The sequence below is a fragment of the Protopterus annectens genome, chromosome 3.part1 (assembly GCF_019279795.1).
Source record: "Protopterus annectens isolate FY-2018-M chromosome 3.part1, PAN1.0, whole genome shotgun sequence".
Taxonomy (NCBI): domain Eukaryota; kingdom Metazoa; phylum Chordata; order Ceratodontiformes; family Protopteridae; genus Protopterus; species Protopterus annectens.
In genome coordinates, this window is record NC_056732.1 from 259,957,041 (window position 1) to 259,983,683 (window position 26,643).

Genomic DNA, 26,643 nt, shown 5'->3' on the forward strand with positions numbered 1-26,643 from the left:
TTGTTCCAGGTTCTTTATTTTATAAAGAATTAATAGAAGTTTTTAACAAATGTGGTATTGATGTGTTAAAATTTATTATAAGGGAAAACACACGCATTCAAGATGAAATACATAAGGACATTGAAGAATTGGACGAATGTATTAAGAATGATTTAATTTTCTCCATAGAAGAAGAAAGAGAAAAATATTTTAACATAAGAAAAGATATAGACAAAGAAAGTGAGAATTTAATACAAAGGAAAATAAAGAAAATGGACAGAGATATTTATGAGTACAATCATAATTTGAGTCACCCCAACCCACCACATAAGCGATACCCTAGAAATGTATATTATAAGGAAGATGACAGAAAAGGACCCTCTGAGAATGAAGGGGAAAATAATCCCATTGAAGATGATTATGAATATGAGAATGAGTTTCCCCCATTGAGAAGGTCAGAAAGACTGATGAACAAGCAAGGGAATAGGCAGACAAATCTTCCATGGAGGGGGGGAGAAGAGGGAGGGGGAGGTACTAGTAGTACCTAACCACCCTGAATTACTGAGTATTACCAATGTGGGTAACCAGTGGTCCTTTGACAACTTTACTATTTATAATTTTAGTCACTTAGTTTTAGAGAAAGAACATTTTAGGCTACTATCTAAAGGATTAAAGTTTATTCCACACATTAAGGGAGATTTAGCTAAATCGCTAATGGATATTAGGATATTTTTAAGAAAAATTAATTTGAAAATTTTGTTTTCTAACAACAAAAAAGAACCTATCCCTGTATTAAAACATAGAACTGTGTATAACCCACCTATACACCCCCAATTAAAGAATTTAGAAAAAATAATTGAAAGGGAGATTAGAAAAGAAAAAGATAGTATTAAATATCAAACTAATCTGAGTAAAAAAGAGAAACAGTTGTTATATGAGATGAAAAATGATCCCAATTTGAGAATTATGAACCCAGATAAGGGAGGAGGAGTGGTTATTATGGACAAAATTGAATATGACAGTAGAATGTATAGTATTCTTTGGGACAACTCTAAATACAACCAAGTTTCTAAAAATGAGATTAATTTTGCTTACAACAAAATAGATATAAACCCGAAAGATATGTTATATGAGGGACTTATAAATCATGACACTTTCTTCTTTTTACAAGTGGAAAAACCTAAAATTCCCTCGATTTTTGGAATCCCAAAAATCCATAAAAATGAACTTGACCCCCCCATTAAGACCCATAGTATCAGCTGATGGTTCTAAAACCAAGCCACTAGCTAAATATATTGACATTAAAGTCAAAAACTATGGGTAGAAAGAAAACATATACTAAATGACTCTTGGGATTTGTTAAAAGTTATTTCTGGAGTAAATTATTCAGAAAATTTACTATTCATTACCATAGATGTAGTTGATTTATTTTCATCCATCCCCTATACTCAAGGTACACATATGTTTGAAGAGATACTATACGAAAGTGAAAATTTAACAAACAATGAAAAACAAGTGAATGTTTGGTTAATGGAAATGGTACTAAAGAATAATTTTTTATATTTTAATGGGAAATTTTTTAGGCAACACAAGGGGTAGCTATGGGAGCGGCCTGTGCCCCAACTTACGCAAACTTAGTACTAGCTAAATGGGAAGAAAAATATGTATTAAATTCACAATTTAGCTCTCATTGGTTACTGTATCACAGATTCCTGGATAATATAGTCCTATTTTGGACTGGTGGACATGAGAAGTTTAAAGAATTCATGGCTTACCTAAATAAAACTACTGAGTTTTTGAAATTGACTTATACAGTATCTGACAGAAGCTTACAATACTTGGATATGGAAATTTACAAGCAGGGGGAAGTTTGGGAGACAAAAGTATACAGAAAACCTACCTATTGTAACACCTTTTTACATTATGACAGTGCACACCCCATGCACTGTAAGAGGAATATTATTAAAGGACAATTTGTGAGAGGCAGTCGAATGACAAGTTCCCAAGATGAATTTTTTAAGGAATGTGAACTTCTAGAGAAAATGTTTTTGGACAGGGGATACCCTCCCAAGCTTGTTAAGGAAATAAGGCAGGATATAGAAAGGGGAAGGAGAGATAGATATACCCCTATTGTGAAGCTAACCAACTTTAAAACAGAGCAAACTAAAAATCAAGAGAGAAATGAAGAGGATTTTCAGTTAGCATTGACTCTAGAATATAATGCGCTTAATAACAATATTAGAAGGATATTTTCCAAGGAATGGGATAGGTTCATTAACATTACAGACATAGACAAATTGGAAGGAATTTCAACAAAAATAGTATATAAAAATGCCCAAAGTATTAGAAACATTCTAGAAAGTAGGAATACTATGACCACACAGAACACAAAAAAGATGGTTACTTATAAGTGTGGTAGATGTTCCCAATGCCCTTACATTCTGAATTCAGACAGGTTTTATATAATTAGTAGAGGTAGGTAGATTATTAATAGTAAGAATTATTATAATTGTGACTCCATGGGGCTAATTTATATGGCTACCTGCATGCCTTGCAACTCCTTCTATATAGTAAAAACTGAAAGAAAATTAAAAAGAAGGATATATGAGCACCTTAATGATATTAAGAATTGTAAGGACACAAATGCTTTGTTTAAGCATACTAAAGAATGTATAGGAGCCAATTTTAGATTCATGGTGATAGAACATGCACAGAGAGATATAAGAGGAGGTCCCTGGGAAGAGAAAATTGAATATAAGGAACTCTGGTGGCAGGTGACACTAGAGGCATATAATCCACCCCGGTTGAATGAGTATGCAAGCATTACACCTATTTTAAAATTAAGAGCAGCTAAATTATAACATTTGCTGTATTCACACAGATTTTCACTAGCGGGCAGTTATGTATATATTTTTTCTTATTATTCTCATCAACTTTATATTGTTGAAATGATATCCTAATACACTATTTAATTTTGAAAAAAGTTGATTCTCAGGGGTAGTATTTTAAGGAGTGCAATATTGATTTTTATTAATCAATTTAAGAATTTTATTTATTATTAGCATAAATATTTATTTTAATAATGTTATTTAAAAAGGCTTTGCATGACTAGACCATGTTTAATAACATGAATTTCCATTAGAGGACAGCTCTACATTGTATTTTTTATTTTACATGCAATTTATATTATTTTTAAACATTTATGGTAATAAAATTGGTTTTAAGAAGAGTATTTTAAAGTACACATAAACATAAGTGATGATATTTTTATATGTGTTTGGGAAGTGAATGTACTGTTGAATAGATACATAGCTTTATACGTATATGGGAGAATTTGCACCACTAAATGTTTTAATTATGGATATTCATTAATTAATTGGTCAGAGTATAAAAGGAATGTGGTATCTATGTTTCATCTGATGAAGTCTGATAACCTGCAGACGAAAATGCGTGTGTAAAGAGCGTTTATGCCTGAGTTTAGCGTGTTCTCTGCTTTTTGTTTGAGTTCAGCATGTCTTGAATAAAATAGTGATTTGAAGCAAGAACTTTTGCTCTCCACTCCTCCTTTTTGGATTACATGCAAACATTATGTCCCCAATGTGAATATGCACTGTAGCTTCATATCCATTCCATAAAAATGAAGAAAATATGACAGGAAAGATAGATACATTGATGAGTTATTAATTATTTTAGCTTTATGTGCTCATTTTTTTAATTTCTGAACTTTTATTCTTTTTAAACAGCAGCAGCAGAATGGTTCTTCTGTGTAAGTTCAAACACAAAACTATAATTTCCGTGAATCATGAAAGTTAAACCTCAAATATGGCTTTTTTGGATTATCTATCTATCTATCTATCTATCTATCTATCTATCTATCTATCTATCTATCTATCTATCTATCAAGATATATCTATTTAGCTCTCTATAAATCTATTGATCTATATTTTATTTATTTATTTAGTTAGTTATTTTTTGCAGGGGGCAAGTACCCTGCACCTTCATACCCCTATGAGGTCACACAGTCCACTCTTGAAGTAAAAAGACTACTGTCCTCCAGCAGCTGTGTTCAAAGTTTCAGTTTTGAGGTTCATCTTGAAGAGAACTGGTACCCTGAGAAATTGATAGCTTGGTTAATCTTGATTGATTAGGCACAGTTTTATTTTTAAAGTCAACGCTATTAAGCATATTGTTTAGAAATAGTTGAATGTATCTGCAGTTGACCTATGACCAGTGAACTCTGTCTGCTACCTTATGACTCCTGTCTGTTTCATATACAGTTTCACATAGGCATGTGCACAGCTCTGATGAGCATTTTTTCAGTACTATGTGCTAAGGGGGCAAATAGTCAATATGTAGCTGCCCCATGTTTTCATTCCCTAGAGTGGTACACATGGTTCTGTTAGATAATTTATGAACACATCTTCCTGATGTAGATTAAAGCAGTGCCTTTTGCTCAACTGTTGCGCATGCTTATGTTATCAAACTGTATGCAGTAATGTTAGTAGTGCAAGTCTAGGTTAACCATTGCCATTTCCTGGCCACTTTCCCAGCCAGCTTAAGATGAATTAACTGAAACCATTCGTACTCTCTATACATGACCACTATCACTTCCTGGTTACTTTCTTGGCCAGCTTAAGATGAATTAACTGAAATCATTCATACTCTCTATACATGACCACTATCACTTCCTGGTCACTTTCTTGGCCAACTTAAGATGAATTAACTGAAACCATTCATACTCTCTATACATGACCACTATCACTTCCTGGTCACTTTCTTGGCCAACTTAAGATGAATTAACTGAAACCATTCATACTCTCTATACATGACCACTATCACTTCCTGGTCACTCTCTTGGCCAGATTAAGATACATAGCCTTGAACTACCTTCATAATCTCCTTTTCAACGATGCAGTCAGTACTGTCTCATACTTTAATTATACATTTTTCTTCGTCCTAAATGAGCATGTCCTATTAAGAAACAAATGAGTTCAAATAAACCCTGCAGGGTGATTAACTAAAAAAGCCAAAATAATAACAAAATAAAGGGATAGAGCTTGAAATACCTGGAAACAAACTAAAACTCAGATCAGCCTCCAGAATTATAAACAAGTCCCAAACAGCAAAACACATGACCAGACTTGGTAAAAAATGTCATACAAACTTCCAGTCTACTGAGCAAAATAACCACAACTTTTTCTGGCCGTCCCTCAACTAAATTATAAATTCTGGACACCCTGCCTAGCCAACCTCTTCTACTAACTACACTAAAGACAGCACTGCCAGACAATTCAATACATAATATTATTAACAGAGTAACTTCTCTCTTAAACAACTCTACCACCCAAAATACCACACTCCCTCCAGAGTCAGCAAATGTTTGTCTTTCGGCTTTTTCCCGGTGAGGGGTCGCCACAGCGGAACTCCGGTCCACTAATGATTGGCAGTAGATTTTTTATGAACGTCGAGGTGCCAGTTCGACATTCAACCTTCAACTAAAGCACGCCCATTTACGCATGTCTTTCAAATGCCCATCAAACCGCGGGGAGGACATGCAGACTCTACACAGAAGGCACTCCCTGCACTCCAGCCGGGAATCGAACGGGAGAACCTCTTGCTGTGAGGCAACAATGCTACCACTGCACCACCACGATATCCAATAATCCTTATATATTTGAACTGAACCCATCCCATGTCTATCATCAGGAAATACCATCTCGAACTGAAGCCATCTACACTTGTCCCAAACAATCTTAAACTTGCAGCAGGCACCCTATTTTACTCAATCTTCATTTATAAACCATGCCATCATAGAAAGCTGTGTTCCTAAAATATGAAAAAGTCTTATATCCTACTGCCTCACAAAGCTGGTGCCTTCACTGGTTTCTCCAATTACAGGCCAATAGCCATTCTGTAACTCCATCCAATGTGTACAATCTTACACTAAACTGCACACAACATGGTTTGGCCATGCAATAGCACTAAACAGCACTTCTCAGCTTTGCTCCCACTGTCAACAGTAACATGAATATAGGGAGCTTAGCAGCAGCATTTTTCTTTGATTTGTTAAAAGCTTTTGACACTGTGTTCAACCACAACTAATCTGAAAATCTCTTCCCCAGGATTTCATAACTCATCTCTCAAATGGGTCAACAGCCACTTCAGTGACAGACTTCAAGATATAATTAATAAATAGGTACCATCACCTCACTGTAATAAAACAGATAATTTGGGTTGAACTGACTTAGTATCCAATATTCACACCATTAAAACCTGTCAACAATCTCATTTTTTACATACTTATGATTTAAGTTTCAATGAAAAGGGTTTTGTTATATACATACATATTTAGGAACACAAACACACACACACACACACACACACACACACACACATATATATATATATATATATATATATATATATATATATATATATATATATATATATATATATATATATATATATATATATATATATATATATATATATGTATATATATATATATATATATATATATATATATATATATATATATATATATATATATATATATATATATACACATACGTGTGTGCATATATGTTTACTTATTTGTGAATATATGTACAAATATTCATTGTTTTATCTATAATTTGTTGGCTGAGGAAAGTTTTTTTAAGGCTTAATTAGTTAAGTAGTTTGGTCATGTGATGTTCACTAAAATGTACTTAAATGGTGGATTTGTGCATTATCTTTTGTTCTGAAGAAGTCAGATACATCACTGACGAAAGTGCTTAACCTCAAATAAAGTGGTTATTTTAGATGTTGCTCTCTGTTTTTTAGTTTTCATTTTTTAAAGTTGTCATTTTCTGATGTAAAAATAGTAAAATATTATCCATCCCTTACTTCCCATGTTGGACTTGTCCTCGCTTTACTGACAAATTTTTATTGCACCCAATTAAATCAGATGCTGCTGCATGTGACTCACTGTATTCCTCTCATGCCTCTAATATTTGTAATTCTGTTCTCCTCCCACTTAGGAAAATGGACAAGTGCTCACAATGTTACTATGAATTTGTTGATGACGCTGTACATCTTATTACAACACAACTTTAAGTTCCTGGCTTGGGACTTACAGTATGTGTGTATAGGAATATGAGTGTTGTGTTACTATGCATGCTTTTTACTCAGATGCAAGTCATCATCCAACTAACATGACAGCCTCTCCTCAAGATCCCATGCACTTTCAGCTACCTTATCTTTAGGAGATGTAGTGTATGACACAGTTGAATAGCTCTTTACCTGTGTAGCTGTATGCCATGCATGAGTCTGTCCTATGTTGTCCCTTACTGCTGCTGCCAGCTGGTCACCATTAGTCATAGTAGGACTGGAACTGGGAGCTGCAGTTTCAGCAGCTACACACACACACACACACACACACACACACACACATATTTATATATATGAATTCATGTAATATGTGTGAATGTAGCAAATGCCAGATGTGCAAGCAAGTTAAGAAATAACCTTATGTATAATCAACAATTGTTAATGTCAAATATACATAATGTCAACATCACAAAACAGTAAGCGTTTAGCAAGACTACTGTACTGACTGAAATAAATTTACACAACATGCAATAAATTTTCCTAGTAAACCAGACATGTTCACAGTAGTGCACATGACATTCACAAGTGCAGAAGGTATACATATGATGGAAGGAATTAATACTTTTTTGCTCTGACTCCTCACATAATACATGTTAAAAGTATATGCCAAAGTTTCTTCAGGAGTCTTCTGCTGCTCATTTGTATCTGGAGGAAAAAATATGTATCTCAAGGAAGAGTGCCAAATTAAATGCATGCATAAATAATGAGTAATTATTACTATCAACACTTAACTGATTAAGTTGTAATGTAGTTGCATTATGTCAAAAGTATGGGACATGCTTTAATGTAGCACAAATGTACATGTTGGAGTGGAAAGGAAAAACAGAAGAATAGTTGGGAAACACAAAAGGTAAGTTATGCAAAGTAATGAAATGAAATCTACAGAATGTAACACCTTATCTATTACAATTGCAATTGCATAGACATTACTTTCAGGAATTCCAAATGGAAGCATTGTTTTCTATTCTCCACAATATGTGAAATGCTCCATTCAGAGCTCTGCATCTCGGTGGTGTGCTCTTCTGTCCTAAATAAATCCAAATTCTGACCTGATCTATCCAACTCTGCTCTTTCACTATATAAGGCATGATATTCCTTAAACTGATAATCAGAAAACTGAAGAGACATTTACCCTTCCACTAAGTTTTGGGTTCATGGCAACTTTCTATACTCGCTACATATACAGACCAGAATGTGGGAGGAAGCACTGCCAGAAGTCTAGATGCATAGCAGAATCTAGTGGATATTTTCCTCTTTCTTCACAGCATGTAGTGTTGTTGCTCTGTGAAATACTGCACCAACCCTGCTGCTTTTGGAGGAGACACAAAGTCCTTAAAAGCTACTGTGATATCTGATAATGGCAGTAAAAATAAGGCAATGTTACTTAAAAAGTCCCTTAATAATCACTCCCTATGATAATCAGATGTAAGACCCAAACTCTGCACCTTATGCCAAATGTTTTGAGATGTCAGCTTTATCAGTTTCGAGATAGCTCTACTGTAAGCCTAATCTCAGAGGTTCCAACACACCTCTCACCCACCAGTCATTCTTAAGTGTGACCTTTCTTCCTGACCATATAAATGTACCTAACACTATGGATGTACAATTTCCCACAGTTTCTCTAGCCATCCTGGTCGACATGGGCATCCTGAGACAGTGTAGTAACTCCCTCATGTTCACCGACAACCCGCTGCTCCTAGATCACACAAATTTAACATGTGAGAGATGCAACTATATTAAGAACCTTGAATCCATGCTTTCTCACACACCTGTCAGTACAGTACATATGACAATGAGTGGGTCACCGGCATGCACACCTCACCTCCTATTCCACCCAAACCCACATCCCACATACTACATATGTGGAGGTCCTCACCAGAAATATACCTAAACACCAGAGACCTCCCGAACAAAGCACACTACATATAATGCTTCCTCTGCAGAACATAATACACATAATAGCTCACATACCAGTGTCTCACTTGTGAAGCCCTTAAGGCAAAACACAGAACCAAACATATTAGTCATAGGTGATTCCATCGTGAGACACACAGATGTCCCTCTCACCAGGCTGGATAAGGAGAAGGTCATGGTCAGCTGTCTATCAGGTGCCAGGATCCACCATACCATGCATGCACTCAAGTATCTCAACAACAGGTACTGTTATGACTCTGCCATAGTCCATGTTGGTGTGAACGACTTGAGATGTACCTCTCTGGACTATATGAAAAGAGACATGATTAAGCTCTTGGACTAGTCTCAGGCTACTATGTCCCTAGCCTTAAGGAGCATTTTACCTTCACTTAGGATAATGCCTCAATACAAACAAAAAAATTATTGACTTAAATAATTAGCTTAGTTTCTGGTGTCATTCCAAGGGGATACAGTATCTGTCAGCCTGGGATGACATGATCGGCAGACCTTGATGCTTTGCCAGAGATGGTCTTCATCTGTCACCCCCAGGATTTTGGCTACTGGCCAAGGCCCTTGCCACCTCCATAGTGCCTTTTTTAGGCAAACTTTCAAGGACAAAATTCCCGACATAAGAATTCCAGCTAAGAACAACCTGAAGGTTTTGCTGCTAAACACTAGGAGTCTTAAAATGAAACTGCATTCACTGGAATCAGTCCTCACCTTGGAAGACATAGACATTTGTGGAGTCACTGAGACCTTGTTAAAGGCTGTGAAGAACACCTCAGCCATATTGGTCAACACCTCTTTCTACACATTCAGACCACAAACTGAAGGCATGAAAACTAAAAGAGGCAGTGTATCAATACTCATTAAAGATAAAAACACCTCCAGATTGGTTAGACAGCATGACTATCTGGAGATACTTCAGGTGCAATTACCTGTTGGTAGGACATCTATTCATGTTAGTGCCAGCAAGAGGACCCCCATCATGAACCAGGACACCCACTCTTCCTATCTGGATGTACTTGAGTCTACCAAGATACATGCAAACACTATGGTTTTGGGTGATTTTAACTACCCTTCCATTGACTGGGGAAATTACTCGTGTGGAAACTCACTTGTCCAAAGGTTTCTCAAGTTCATTAACTCCAATGCTCTGGACCAGCTAGTTGACACTCTCACAAGGCATACCAACATCCTGGGTCTAGTGCTTACCAATATGGGGGACCACTGCAGCAACCCCATTGTGAGATCTTCCCTGGTGAGATCTGTCCATAAATCAGTCTCATTCAAAGTTACCATCACACCTGACCCCCCCCCCCCCATAGCACATACTAAACTAAAAAGCTTCTCCAAAGCAGATTATAACCTCTTACAGGATGGTATAAATAGCTTAATTGCACCTCCTCCCTCAGATAGAACTGGCAACTATGCCAAGTTCTACACAAATGCTTTATACAAGCACCTGAACAACTGCATTGACTCAGCCTGATAGGACCAAAACAAGCTCCTCAAGGAAGAGAAAACCTGTCTAGTGGACAACTGACATTAACATCCTTTACAATAAAAGGAGGAAATTGGTGTCTAAAAGTAAGAAGGATTGGGTCCCAAACTGGAAACACTCAAGCAAACAACACTATTTGTGAAGTCATCCAAAGCTAACTATGAATCCAGATTACCTTCCTTAACTAAGGACAACCATAAGGCATTCTTTAGTTACATCTGTAACCTAAAAGGAAGGCTCAGATGTGTGCTGAGCTGGTAGTTAATGATACCACTTATACTGAGCCTGTGGACAATGCTAACCTGTTAGCCAACAGGTTCTGTGAAAACTTTAGTCCCCTCCCACCACACTTACCCCAAGACATCCCTACCACCTGTCATCTACCCTGTAATCTCTAAAGAGCATGTCATGAACGTCCTCTCTAAGGCAAGGTGACCATTTTGTTACAGGACCTAAACTGGCACATTTGAGAGGTACCCTGGGAAGCCAGGTCTGCAATCCCATTCTCCCAGACCCCATGGGAGTGGAAATAGGGCTGCCATGTCATTGCGCACTGGGGCCAGCAGTTTAGCCTCCTGTCCTTCTCCTGGCACTGTAAGGATGCCACTCTGTGAATGGCACCACCCAGGAGGCAAGAGGCCACAACTCATGAGTCTCGAAGCGATGCCCATTTGTTGTCACCTGGCACTGTAGGCGAGAGAGGCTGAGGTATGCTGCAAAAAGTGCAGAGATGGGGGGACCCAGGGCCATCTCCCCTGCAAGTTTGAAAGAGCTAGGTGCAAGGCAAAGGGGAGTACCGGTGTCACAGACATCCAGATGAGGGACAGTCTGAGGCTTCATGACCCAGCAGAGTTCCATGAGGCTGGGATGATCCCCTGAGAGGCTCCAAGAGCACATGTGACACTGCATGATTTGGTAGCAGTCAGGAGATATGTAACCCTGGAAAAGAGCTCTCTCTCTCTCTCCTGGGTAGAAGTGGAAGCCCGGGGGGGGGGTCCATTCTGATAGAAGTATGGAAGGGAGAGAGAGAGAGAGAGAGAGAGGTGGAAAGTGACAGAGACAGGACAGGCTCCTGCCTAGGTGAGGGGGTATGGACCATGCCCCCTCTGGGATGGAATTCTGGAAGGGGAGAGAGGCAGATAGTGGCAAGGCTGGGTGAGCTCCTGCCTGGGTGGGGGGAGGGTCAAGCAGAGCTCCCCACAACAGAAGTCCTTAAGGGAGTGCTGGAGTAGACATCAGTGGGGCCTTGGGAGCTCCTGCCTGGGTGATTGGGGTCAGGCACAGTCCCCCCCATGATGGAAGTCTTTAAGGGAGTGACTGGTGAACAGTGGTGGGGCCTGGAGAGCTTCTGCCTGGGTAAGTGGGGTCAGGCAGAGCTCCCCATGATAAAAGTCCTTGAGGAAGCACCAGGGCAGATGGCAGAGGGGCCTGGAGAGATCCTGCCAGGGCAAAGGCATCTAACTTCACCCCATAACCGATGGCATTCTTGAAAATTCTCAAAGTTCCCAGAGCTGCTCTGGAAGGGAAAGCAGGGGGACTCTGAAGCCTTCATGAGAGTGGGTCTGCCCCTTAGCAGCCAAGGGGAGTTCAGGAGGGGTGGAGAGGATTGGAGGGAAGCTCCCCTGAGAGGTTCCGAGGGCATGATGTAAGGCAGCAGGGCCTGGAAGGCTCCTGCCAGGGCAAAGGCATCCAACCTTACCCCCATACCCAATGGCATCTCCTCAAAAAATCGCAAAGTCCCCAGAGCTTCTCAGGATGGGAAAGCAGGGGGACTGTCTGCCCCAGGAAGCCAGGTCACTATTCAGACTGAACTGGAACATTTCTGTGTCCCAAAGACAATGTTCAGGATTCTGGGACAGAGTCTTCCAAACTGGGACTGTCCTGGAAAAACTGGGACTGTTGGCCACTTTGCTCTATGTTCAAAAACACAACATCCATGAGACCTGATAACATCCCATGCTGCATCATACATGGGCTCAAACAACAATTTGCAATGCCATTGGGTACTCTTTTCAATCATAGTCTATGCACTGGCTTCATTCCAGCTGAATGGAAAAAGGCCACCATTATCCCATTGTACAAAGGTAGTGCTTCCCCTGATCCTGGGAACTATAGACCTATTAGCCTGACTAGCCTTATCTACAAGGCCATGGAGACAATCATCGTAGACCTTATCAACAAAGACATTGGTAACCTCCAAACACTTGACCCTACTTAATTTGGATTTGTCAAAGGGAGATCGTGCCTTTTAAACTTGGTGGACTTCTCCAAGACAGTCACCAAGGCCCTAGATGAGGGGAAAGCTGTGCATATAGCCTACTTAGACTTAACCAAGGTTTCTGACACTATCCCCCACTCAGGCATAATTGACAAACTCACCCAGCTAGGTATCAACCCATATATCATTAGATGGGTTGTTAACTGGCTCACTGATAGAACCCATATAGTCAAAATAGGGGAATCCACCACCAACAGCAGACTTGTAACCATTAGTGTTCCACAGGGATCAGTCCTGGGAGCTCTACTGTTTGGAATTTATTTCTCCGGAGTACAAGCTAAAACTAAAGGTCTGTGTCTGACAAAATTTGCTGATGACTGCAAACTGGGAGCGGTCATAAAATCTCCAAATTATGTCAACACCTACAAGATGGTCTTACACAAACAAATGACTGGTGCCAAAATCATGGTCTTAAACTCAATGAAAAAAAATGCATTATCATCCATTTCAGTAAGAGTGATGTTCCTGGTAACTATCACATCAATAACAACACCCTAAGTATGCACTCAGTGGTCAGAGATCTGGGCACACAGGTTGACAGCAACCTTACCTTTGATCACCATGTCTTCACAGTGGTAAGAAGGACATTCTCTATTGCTCATCTCGTAGGTAAGGGCATTGCCTCCAGAAAAAAGGAGTTATAACCTCCCTGTACTCTTCCCTCATCAGCCCAATAATTGAGTACAACTTCTCCCTTCGATATGTACCTTTCTAAGCACCTGCAGCAATTGGAAAGACCACAAAGGATCCTCATAAGGAAAATTCATGGTCTTCAGCATCTGAACCATGAGGATAGTCTAAAATCACTGTCAGTTTATTCTGTTTCATACAGACTACTCACAGGCAATCTCAGCCTTGCATATAAGGCAATCTTTCACCCTGCTTTATTAGAAATGATGCATATCTGTAAGTCAAATGGTACATCGGATAGAGGTGATAGGTGCTGATCATGGACATAAGGGTAAAACTTGGCTAGGTTTGTAAGGGTCCTAGGGTCATTAGCCTAGCAACCTCCTGTGATCCTAAGTTCATAGATTCATAGGTTACTCGGCTATTGGCCTTAGGGCCTTTATAAGCCTAGTCATGTTATACCCTTGTTCCCTTATTGACCAAGTTGTATGGTCTATATTTGCAGAGTGAGTCTATGATCAGCATCGACTGCTTTTATCCAAGAGGGGCATAGGTGACACCCCTGGGGTAAATTTACAGTCTCCCATCCAGTTTTCTAAGTTACACTTACATAGGGTCACTGAAGAGCTCTGTTTTACGTGAATTGGGAGTTCGTTCCAGAGGAGTGGCAATCTCTGGGAGGCATATCTTTCTCTCCAGCATGTCCTGTTAATGTTGCAGGCTAGGTTAAGATACCTTGAGCAAGTAAATCTTGTCCCATTTGACTTGCAGATGTGCAATATTTTCATTAAGGCAGGGTCTGAGAGTGCTCTGTAGTCCAGGCACAAGTTGCCTCTCAGCAGCCTATCATATACAGAGTACAGTGACAGGGCATTCAGTCTGTCCCTGTAGATCATGTGTTGAAGGCCCTGAATTTTCTTGGTGAAAAACCTCTGAGATCGTTCCAGTTGCTGCAGGTGTTTGGTGAGGTACATACAGAAGGGATGTTGTACTTTATTGGTCTGATGAGGGATGAATACAGGGAAATTATAATATCCTTAGCTCTGAATGCGATGCTCTTACTTATGAGATGTGCAACGTAGAAGGCCTTCCTTACCACTGTGGACACATGGTGATTGAAGTTAAGGTTGCTATCGAACTGTGTTCCCAAATCTCACACCATAGGGTTTGGTCTAAGGGGGGTACTGTTGATACTGTAATTTGCCAGGACTTCCCCTTTGCCAAAAGAGATGATAAACTAAATGCAAAAAAAAATGTGTTAAGTCCATGGCTTTGGCACCAGTCATTTATCTGTGTAAGCCCTTTTTGTAGTATGTCAGCATCGTTGGGGGGGCTCAATGATTTAACCCAGTTTGCAGTCATCGGCAAACTTGGTAAGCCACAGGCCATCTATTTTCAACTGGACTTCTGAGAAATAGATTCCAAACGGTCGGGGACACAGTACAGATTCTTGTAGTACACCACTGTTAACTGGTCTGGTGGTAGAGGTGGAATCCACAACTTTGACTGTATGTATTGTCTGTGAGTCAGTTGGCTACATATCCAGTGACATATGGGTTAATTCCCAGTGGGTTGAGTTTCTCAATGATGCCTGAGTTGGGAATTGTGTCAAAAGCCTGGGCTAAGTCAAGATAGGCTGTGTGTACTGTTTTGCCTTCATCCATGGCTTTGGTGAAATTCTCGAAGAAGTCCACCAGGTTTAGTAAGCATGATCTACCTTTAATGAAGCCAACTTGGGTCAGGTCATAAGTTTGAAGGTCACCTATGTTTTTGTTGATAAGGTCCATGGTGAGTCTCTCCATGGCCTTGCAGATAAGGCTGGTTAGGCTTACAGGACTATAGTTCCCAGGGTCAATTGAATGACCCCCTTTGTGTGTTTCTGAACCCACCTACAGTGTTTTGTTATGGACATTATTTGAGCATCAGGAAACCTTCCTGCATCTCTCTGCATCCAAGTTTCTTTTACATGTAAACAAAAAATGAACACTTCACAAAAAGTACGACAAAATTTAATGATTAGCACTTTTGTTCCTATTACAAGAACTTCATCAGAATAAAATACATCCCTGTAAAACAAGCTTTAAAACAAATAATTAAATTTTGTCAAGTACTTCTTGTGGAGTGTTCTTTTTTGTTTATTTGGATTTCATCTTAGAGCATTTGACCTACTCTTTGGTTTGTTTGTGTTGTTTTTTTTTTTTTGTTACATAGCCATCTCTCCTAACACAATATAGCATTCTTAAATACAAACCACTGGGAAATGGACAATTTGCTTTCAAAACTAAATGCACAGTATGTGGCTAGTAGAGCTTAATAATGAATATATAGACAGGCAGGCCATCAAATAGAGTATAAATATTTTTACTGGTAACACTTACCTTATTTATATTTCCTTTTATCAAGGTGTGAAAATTCTGCACAAAATTTAACAAAGCTGCAATATCAAAATCACTGACTTTTTTGTGTTTGGTTTGTCCTCTTTGCATATATACTTTAACAAGAAATATCCCGTCAAAACTGATGATGAAAAATTATGCCTGAGACTCTTAACAGCAATAGACTCAAAATCACACACCAAATATTTTATTTGAAAGTTACAGGAAAAGAGCATTCAGCAAACAATTGCAGTACACTGTTTCACAGTATGTTGTATGCTTCACTGACTTTGTTGTCATGAGTACCGCAGCAAAATGAAACTTTTACAATGAATGTTAATTTCTATACAGGCATACACAGAGTATAACTCTCTCATAACGGAACAGTGCATAACACATGTGCCATCTACTATCCACATTTCAGAGGATGACAGATCCCATATAATTTCATATATGGACAGAATAAGCTTAGTCATGCTACACCTCTCATCCCAATATGCCTATATATAGATTCACCTGTTTGTAACTGCCAGTGCTCTAGATTTATATGTTTTACACTTAATGGAGTATCTGAATTTTCCATAATATGTCTACTCCATAATCTAAATATGGTATGAGACAACAGCCGTGGAATGATAAGTTCAGGATCACATCATGATCCACATCTTACAAACAGTCACTTAATACCTCACATGAGCAATCCCTAGATTGTTTTGCATGCTCATGCATACAGATAATATTTGATACTTTTCTGTCGCAGCTTGCTCTGGCATATATCAATGGGCTATGGTTTTAAGAAGCTATTCCCCTAATGTGGTTACTTTGGTTATAACTGTGCCTGAATCATGCCCTGCTAATTCTTTTTACAAAGCTAGTACCTCTTCTCCTAAGTTGATTTCTCCTGATAGTGCAGGTACTCATTAATGGATAACATATTCTTTCACTTTTGTGATTTCCTGAAGGTGTAACACTGTTCTATGACACCTGGGTCATCCACAGTCATCAATTATGTCCCTTTACTGTCAGCCATACTGCAATAGTAGGTATGACAGCACCTGCAGCTACATAGCCTGATGGTTATGGTGACCTCTGGACATGCTTGCACACACACAATGCACTGCTGTGCATGAAAATGCACTGTTTGCATTGTTCCCCATCATGTATCTTCTCAAGGATAACTTAAGCTTCATGGTAATACCTTCTTAAAAAAGTTTTAGCAAGTCAAAGCTTTTCACAAGACGATAACCTTACAAGTAACAGAAAGTGTGATAGACCCACTGGCAACCATAAGACTCAGGTGAATACAATTGCTCCTTACATACACACAAATGTGTTTTATTGTTCTCCAGCATTACTGTGGTTATGAGTTTCTGTTTAAAACAGTATTGTGCTACTTTTTATATTATGACAGTAAGTACACTTTAACGTTATTACACCTTGACATTTCATACATTAGAAGTTATACAGCTTTGACATCTTCACCTAACACTTTGAACAGTCATTTTCAATGTTTGCACATATTACATGAAACCATATCTATATCTATGTATATATCTATATACTCATGCACATATATGTATACATACACACACACGCACACACACACACACACACACACACACACATATATATATATATATATATATATATATATATATATATATATATATATATATATATATATATATGTCTGTGATAGAGGTTTGAAGTAACCAGACACCTGTCACAGCACTAAAAGATTTCAAATCACAAAAATTCAAATACAATTACAATTAAATCACAAGGATTAAAAAAAAATAACAATATAGAGTAAATGTTTTAATAACTAAATATGAACAACATAGAGTGACAATGTTATTAATGACTGAGTCTGATGTTTATTAATTGTTATTTTAAATATGGTTATTTTAACTTGATATTTGCCTAGATAAAAAGCAGGTATTATGGACATTTTCCAATGCAACTCATATACATTTTGTTTATAGTTCAGTAGTACTCATTGTGCTTTGGTATCCAGAATATTTTATACAATTTTCTTAGTCTGATTAATAAGGGACTTGGTGCTTGGTTTCCTTAATATTCATATCAGATAACAGTTTTCAAAAGGCTTGTAATTAGGTATATTTTTATTATTAATATTAGACTGATATCTTGTTGCTGGTTATTTTGTAGAAGATGTTGTGGAAAGATATCTATTTAAATAATTAAAAAAATGAAAAAGACACTTATAAGGGTTGTTTGTATGCATCTTGTGAATATATAAATATACTCTAAATGCTAAATAATCCAAACAAGTGGAAATGTTGTAATAAATAAAATAGACAGTTACATAATTAGAAGTTGCAATGCTGTCTGCTCTATAGAGGATTTCAAACATTGAGGATTTGTAAGTATATTTCATTCTTTCTGATCTGAATTATAAAACCTGCAGCCAAGAGTCCCTGGGTTCAAGTATTTAAATATTCTAGCTGTTGGAGTACAAGATGTTATTTTTTTATGTTTTATTATGTAAACAGTTTTATTTAACAACTGCGGTGGTGGTGCTGCGGTACCGTTGTTGCCTCACAGTTAGACGTTGCCCGTTTGATTCTCAGTTAGAGCGTCTTCTGTGTAGCGACATGCATGAATGGGCGTTCCTTCGCTGAAGGTTGTGCGTTAGGCCCAGCAAGCCAGTACGTAAAAATCTACTGCCAATCATTAGCAGACCAGAGTTCTGCTGTGGCGACCCCTAACCGGGAAAAGCCAAAAGACACAAACAAAGAAACAGTTTTATTTAGTTTAAATGGTTTTGCTGAATTAATGCTTGTATATATATTTTTTCTGCCTTAAATACTTTATTAAAGATATTCTGAAAACCAAGGAAAAGTATATGGCGCAGAAATTGACTCATAAAAACCTTGATCAGTACACTGTTTGTCTCTGCATCTAAAATGTACACCGTTGTTACTCAAGGGACCAGAGTGTGATAAATTATCACAGTATCTGACAACCGTCTGGTTCTACCATAATAAGTGTTCCATATAAACCAGTTTTATAATCTATCATGTCCTTTTCCTACAGTTCGACTATGAAACACCAAACAAAAAAAAAAACCTCTCAAGCCTCAGAAGTGCCAAAATATAAAGGCTAATAGCACAGAAGGGCAAAAAAAGTTGCTTCAAATGTTTTTTGCATCCATGCACTTATATATACCACCTCCTCATGGATGCTACAACTTGAAGAAGGGAATCACTGCTGAAGTGCACTTAGAAATCACACTGCCAAATATTTCTTATGGAAAACAGTGATATGTTGTTAAATGTTTTGGATTTCAGGCAACTGATTCTCGAGGAATTTCAACTTAGACATCTTTAGAGGTACCCTTTTATATAGTTGTGCTAAACTTAAATGTTTTAGAAGAAATATCATTAAGAGAACAAAATAAACTCTGCATTATGACAGGCATTCCTGGTATCCTGATTAACGTGGAGAGTTGCTGGGGGGATTCAATAAAGCCTGCATGGTCATTTTTTACTATGTGCAAGTTGTGGTGTGATGAGCACACAGCCGGAAATATATTTAGAATCAGGAAACTCTATTTAGTACTGCTCCCTCACGCCCAAACACGAAAACTTCAGTGGCATGCTAATTGCAGCATAATAAAGCAAATCAACACAATGTAGCGATTCAACAAACTGTAAAGCAACCATGTAGACTCTGTGCTTGCATTGCCCATGTATTCAAACATTTTCCAAATACAGCCACATAATGGAGTCTACATAGAAACAAGAGCAAGTAAAAGTCCCTAGATTTATACAGAACTGACCGTAACTTGTAACACCACAAACACATTATGACATTATTAGACATGATGGATGCTAGAAAATTCGATTAATAATAGCAACAATTCCTTGTTAAGTGCCATGACATAAACACAGCTTTACGGCCCCACCCCCAAATGAAGAATATACTCATAACTAATGTAGATAGGTAAAAGTGTAAACTCTGAAACAAACTTTTCATATTGTCATGTAAGCATATGCAGTATGTAGCTGACAGAATACAGTCAAGTTTTATCAAAAGGTGTTTTCCTTTGTGCAGATATATAGCAAAGTAGTAACTTCCAGTGTGTTTACAACATTGGGCTGCCCTGCAGTTTCCCTGCATACATGGTTACCAACCACGTAATTTCAGGGCTATCAGAATGCTGAAGATGCAAATGAGATCAAAACTCAACAGAATTGTTGAATCACAAAAAATAGTAACCGTGCAGGGATGTTTACTTCGTATAGGCACTTCCACACTGTCTATTTTCAATGGATGTCAACAGTGAATTACGACATTGGAGAAGTGTCAGGTTACACTTACAGAGGTGTGTATGTAGGTCTGTGAAGGGTGAAAGTGCATGTAAGCAGTGCACAGTTCACAAGTTGTATCTCATCCTCTGAAGTTTGTTTTAAAATGTGCTGTCTCTGTCCAATTAAAGTAATTATTTTTTAGTTTTTTGTCATTGTTTGTGAGATGCTAATCTTAGCGCACTCACAGGAAATGGAGGAATGAATGTCAGGTTTTACTATGCTTGTCATGTAACTATTCTTGTGGCAGAATGTGTATTTGTAGGGGTAGAGTATAGATGGTCCTGAGTTCGAGTTGAGGGTGTGCAACCTTTCATTCACTTTTTATGCTTCTTGTTTGCTTGATATCATGAGAATGGAGGAAAGTAATACCAGTTTTGCCTATGCTTACCTTATTTGCATGAAGGTGCATGGAGGTCTGCATAGCACACTAATCAGCAAGCAGCAGGTGTGTTTAATACAAGCTAATTACAGCATGAGCAGGTGAATAGCATGTCGATAAACCAATCCAACATGGTGGAGCTATTCAACAAGCTATAACGCATCCATGTAGCCTCCATTCTGTTTTTTCATGAATAATCCAATACCTGGAGATTGCAGAGTGCTACAGGGTGGATAGAAACACATTACAAGAACTTTGTGAGCTCTGCCACCCTCAACTCAGAGCCAGAGCCAACCTAGAGGAATCTATCTCAATGAAAACTAAGGTATGTGCTGCCCTTAGAATCTTAGCTACATGTCTTTTTCAAAGACCATCTGAGGACATGATGGGTGTGTCACAAGCATCAGCATCCAGGAAATTCCACCAATTTCTAGATGTTATGCTCATACATGCCAATGGGCACATATGTTTTTCCTGTAGTTCTGAGGAGACGACCAGCAATATGCAACAATTCTACCATGTAGTGCACCACCGGGTACCCTGAAGTACTGGGTACCATAAATTGCACTCATGTAGACATTAATGCACCACCTGGTGAGCAGGATAGAATCTACATTAACTGCAAGGGATACCACTCCATCGACTGCCAAGCTGTGTAATGCCCAGGAAATTATCTTGAATGTGTGTCCCAGCAACACTGGCAGTTATCATGACTCCCATATCTGGCACACATCACAGCTGGACCAGATGTTTGCTAGGGGAGAGCCCATGGGACCATTTACTAGGGGATGCTGGCTATGCACTGCAACCATGGCTGATGACACCCATCAGAAGTGCACACACACCCATGGAAGATTGCCATAATGAGGTACATGCTCAAACCAGAAACCTCATAGAGCATGGGTTTGGGCCGCTGATGTCACAGTTACAATGCCTAGATACATCTAGTGGAGCCCTGTAGTATAATCCACCGACATATACACAAGTCTTCAAAGTATGTGCTATGCTACACAATCTGATCCTGAGGAAACAGGTGTAGCAGAATCAGCATGTGAAAGGGACACACATCCCCCCAACAATGCCTGGGTCACCACAGCCACATTCAGAGGAGGACTTGCAGGGGGGACCACCAGCTGCTGTGCCAGGAGGAAGACATAGGCATGGTCAGTATGCCCATGCTTTGGCTAAGAGACAACATATAGCACATTCACTGACCACCTAGGAGCCTAATACCTTTCTCCTACTTACATACATACATATAGTAAAATTGATACCAGGCAACTCACACAACCTTTATCTCCCCATGTATTGGCTGTGTACTCCTTGCATCAGAAAGAGTAAGACTAGAACTACAGTTGTGCCAACTGCTGCATTTGCAAGATGAGTCCTGAACCTAGAGTGTATTCTTGAATAATATTATGGCATATCCTTGTATTTTGTAAGATGGTACAGTGACCAAGTAAATAGTGGTAGAATTGTATAAAATGTACTTTAACATGTGACAGCAGAGAATTATTATACTCATATGTGTCCATTAGTAAGTAGTAGGCCTCAGGCATCAAAGATTTACACAGTCATACCTCTGAAGAATACTGAGGATCACTGCATGTCCTCAGTTTAGCACCATACCTTTGTACTGGTAAATCCTTAAAGAGAGAAGTTAGAAAGTAATGATACACATTGCAGTTTCTGACTTCACAACCCTTCCCAAGATTAAACAACAGGCAGGATGCAGAACAAGGAGAGAAGAGCATCATATCCTTGTTTTTGCCACAGCAGTAACACCTTTGCTCCCCCACAAAAGAACAGGCTATGCTTGCTTGTGCCATAACAATAACCGAGCTTTGCCCTCCCCAAAGAGCAGTGTACCCTTGTTCATGCCATAATAGTGACACAGCTATGATCCCTCCAAAAGAACAGTATATGGCTGTTTGTGCCATCCAACATGGCCTTCAGTTGTTGGCAACTGCATATCATATAACTCCCAGTTAATATCCTCATACATTTTAATGCCAATGATATGGAATGGCTTACTCACTGCATGTCTCACTCTAATGGTCAGATAACTGATGAAGTACCAAGAAACACAGACATGTAAGGCAGAGCTGTAGATTTGCAAGTATAATCATAACAGGTTGTTTGATCACTAAGGGCAGTATATCTAAATATAATAAAGAAAATTAAATGTACACATTACAGATGGTTTGATAGTGTACATTCTGATACAGTTGATTGTCTGAAGAATGACTTCAGTTCTTTGCTGCAAAGCTGTTTATGTGGAAAAAGGAATAAGGCATCTGTCCTGTTTTTGAAGCTGCATTGGTGTGAGAGTTCAAATCTCGAACTGTGCAGAAATATCTCATGTGTACTATAATTTTCTAGTGTGCATGTCATACATTGCTCTTGCTCATTTCATGTATGTTTCCCTTCTTTTTTCCCCTACTTTTCTTGTTTTTAATTTCATTTTTTTGTGATGCACCACTTAGTGCAAACACAAATAATTTCAGGTTTGGCTCTCCTTATGTGGCTTGCGAGAAGAGTGATTGTGACACACAAAAAAAAAAATGGGACCTAGGCGGACAGAAATAGAAAAGAGATACATTCAATTAATTTTAATGACTTGACCCAAAGTGAAAAACTGGGCCTGGGTGCTACATGGTGCTGGGTTTTACTAAAGATACTACTAACTATCAGACGTTAGCAATGCGGCTCACATTTCTGCACTGCTTACTTATGTGCAAACATTGCTAACTTGCATTCACTTACACTTGTATTGTAACCTAACCATAAATCCACAGCAATCTACACAACAATAAATAATATGATATATAGTATGATGCTTTGCTTATTATTGTTTTTTTTTTTATTATTCCCAAACTACTTACAGAAATATTACAAAATAAGGGTCTATATAAAAGTATTGTATATATATATCATATATTTACATACATACAGTACAAAGTTGTACCTACAAACAACTACTTACTTTTTGTTTTTTTTATATCATATTTTTCCACATATATGTGTACATGTTGTGTTGTTGTGTTCTCCCTCATGTTGTCTTGGTGGTGCTCACAACCATGCTTGCTGGTGCTCAAAACAAATCTAACTATCAACAATAAATCATATATTGTTACAAACAGGTCTATTCTATACAACAGTCTAAATCTATGGTAGCTAAGTAGCTCATATGACACAGGGCTGGGTGCCCAGGTGCAGGCCTCATTGGGCCATCATCTCCTTATGCCTGATGTCATCTACTTTAAGGTCACCTGGTGGCCTGAAAACAGTAGGCTTTTTGCTGTGTTGTGTGTGTGTTGTGTGTGTTGTGGGTGTTGTGTTTAGTTTGCTTCAATCTGTTCTCTTGTTCTGGTAGGGCATGGTTGCTGTTTTTTTTTTTTTATGCTCATCCATACATCCATTTCGCCATTTCCACTTCTGTCCTTCACATTGTCTGCATGTGCTGATGTCCTCAACTTGTCAGCACTCCTTTATAAGTCAGCACTGTTTTCAGTGTGTCTTGGTTGTACAGTGTTCTTAGTCTGTACACTGTAGGTTTCTATCTCACTTAGGTTCTCTATTCTGTGTGTGTGTGTTGTGTGTGTGTGTGTGTGTGTGTGTGTGTGTGTGTGTGTGTGTGTGTGTGTGTGTGTGTGTGTGTGTGTGTGTGTGTGCGTGTGTGTGTGTGTGTGTGTGTGTGTGTGTGTGTGTGCTATTACTTGACATTACAAAGAACTTTTTACACCAGCATGTGGAACACTGTTATTTTGTCCTCAACAGACATTGCTGATGTCACATAATAGTTTTGGATATGCAATAATCCTACCAGGGCATGATCAGATAGTGGTCTGGATGTCATGCAGATGTGACCCCATCGTTTGCCAGACAGATTACAGTGACATGGCTTCTAATCTATCCACATATGTCATGGCATGGTTTATAGTGTCAATGTTATGTTGATGAGAAAGGCCTGTAGTCTCTGCAGACACACTTTCTAGATGTAAGCTGACCCACTCAGTGGAAGTAAGGCAGCCTGCAGTGCTGTTATGATTAACTCCTCCCAAACAGTACTCACAGCTGCAATCCATTACTAATCTACAACATATAAAAAGACAACCCTGCAGCTGGGCAAGCTGATGTTAGTTCTATATGTCTGAAACATTGAGGACAAGCATATTTTCACTATATCTCTCCAGAGGTGTATTGATTCTCATAAGGTATGGTTACATTTTACCTACATACTACATACATTTGTCACCTACATACTGCATATGTTGGAATGTATTTAATAATAATGTGAAGCAAAAGCTTTTATATTGTTATCTGTATGCATTACTTAGAAGTGTACTGATGCCATGACCATGTTTGTCCAGCCATTTCAAAGGTAGGCATGACTGGCAAAACATTAAAATAAATGGAAATGACTGCTGTTGGGAAATATGAATAAATGTTGCAGGGACAGGTCTTTTGACAGCACTTGTAGGATTTCCAAGATATTTGTTAGCTAAAAGGGTAATTTGGCTGTTCTTTTGTGGGGGTGAGGTCTAAGATGAGTTGCTGTTATTTCACCAAGGATATCTTGCTCTTGTTACTCTCTTTGTTTTGCATCTTGCCTGTTAGTATTTCACATCTCTAATTTACCAGTGGGTAATACTGACTGGCTGCCTTTTCTGCTGTATATGTGAACAATATTTTGTAATTATGTGATACTTATGTGTATCATATGTCTCTTTTCTTTTAGGCCATCTGCAATCATGGCATCAAGACATGTGAATCTGTATCTAAAGTCCTTCACAGATGTCAAAAATAATGTAATAATTGAGGCTTTTCAGCAACACGGGGCCTTCTTCCTGCAACGAGGAAGGCAAGGTATAGGCCATAGCCTCATACTATGGCAACAGATTATTGCGAAAGTGAATGGCATGGGTGGCCACAGCCGACCCTATGAGCAGGTGTGCCACAGGGCCACTGATATGACCACTGCTGCAAGAAGGCAAACAGCTACAGTAGGCCATGACCTCTTGGTTACAGGTGGATGCCCTCTTAGGGAACCACCCCTGACCCCCAATGAGCTGTTCCTAGCAGATCTACAGAACACAATTAGCTCCCATGACACTGCCATACCATATATGTTGGATGTGGAAGCCAGTATTTCATCCCAGGAGGAGCTTCCAGGTAGGCCATGTTATCTGTACAGTTGAATACTGCTGTATAGTTAAAGAATTTAAAAGAATAAGTTAAATCTGTGTCACATGTATTTATTTGATTGGTGGAGGATTGAAGATTGCTACATTTATAAGCTTAGCTTGGAGTTGTCAGCCACATTATTTTTTAAACAATTGTTTACTGCAGCTATAAAGGGGAAAATGTATTATCCTCTGTGTTACTGTTGATTGTGATGTTGTTGTCCTTACCTCTTGTTTAACTTCTTTCAGGGACCATCAGGCCTCCAGCAATGCTTACCTTCTGCAGTTGGTAAGCCAATTAATTTGATGTCAGTACTGATGATCAATTTAAACAAATATTATAGTGTGTGCTATTGATCTCGGGCATGTTGTATGTATTGCAGGACTGTCTGTAATAGTGGCAGCAGTGTTATTTTGTTAACATATATACACTGTAATAGTGCCGGTATTAATGTACTCCTGTGTTTCTTGTTTTTTATCACAGGTGAGTCTGACAGTGGAACTGTGGGACCTGTGCCACCTGATGTCAGTGTCTCATCAGACTCTGATAATGATGATGATGGCCAACCTGAGCCATAGTCAGGGGGGTGCAGAGGTTGAATCTGACAGAGAGGCTGACATACTTCTATCCCCTGCATTCACACTGCTCACAGCCAGTAGGCCTACAACTACCTCTTCCACTGAGCCCCCAGATATTGGGCAAGTGGAGGGCGAGAACAATGATCAGGGAAGGGTGGCTACTGTGACTTCAGTGCCCACTGAGTCTGGCCATAGCCAAAGTGTGGGCAAGGTTGCAGGAGGATTGATAGGGGTGCAAGTTGGGGGCCTGCTGTTCCTCCTCCACCTGGTGCAGGCGTCAATTCCCATGCCACTCTACATATGTTTAGGGCCATCATGAAGACACAGATA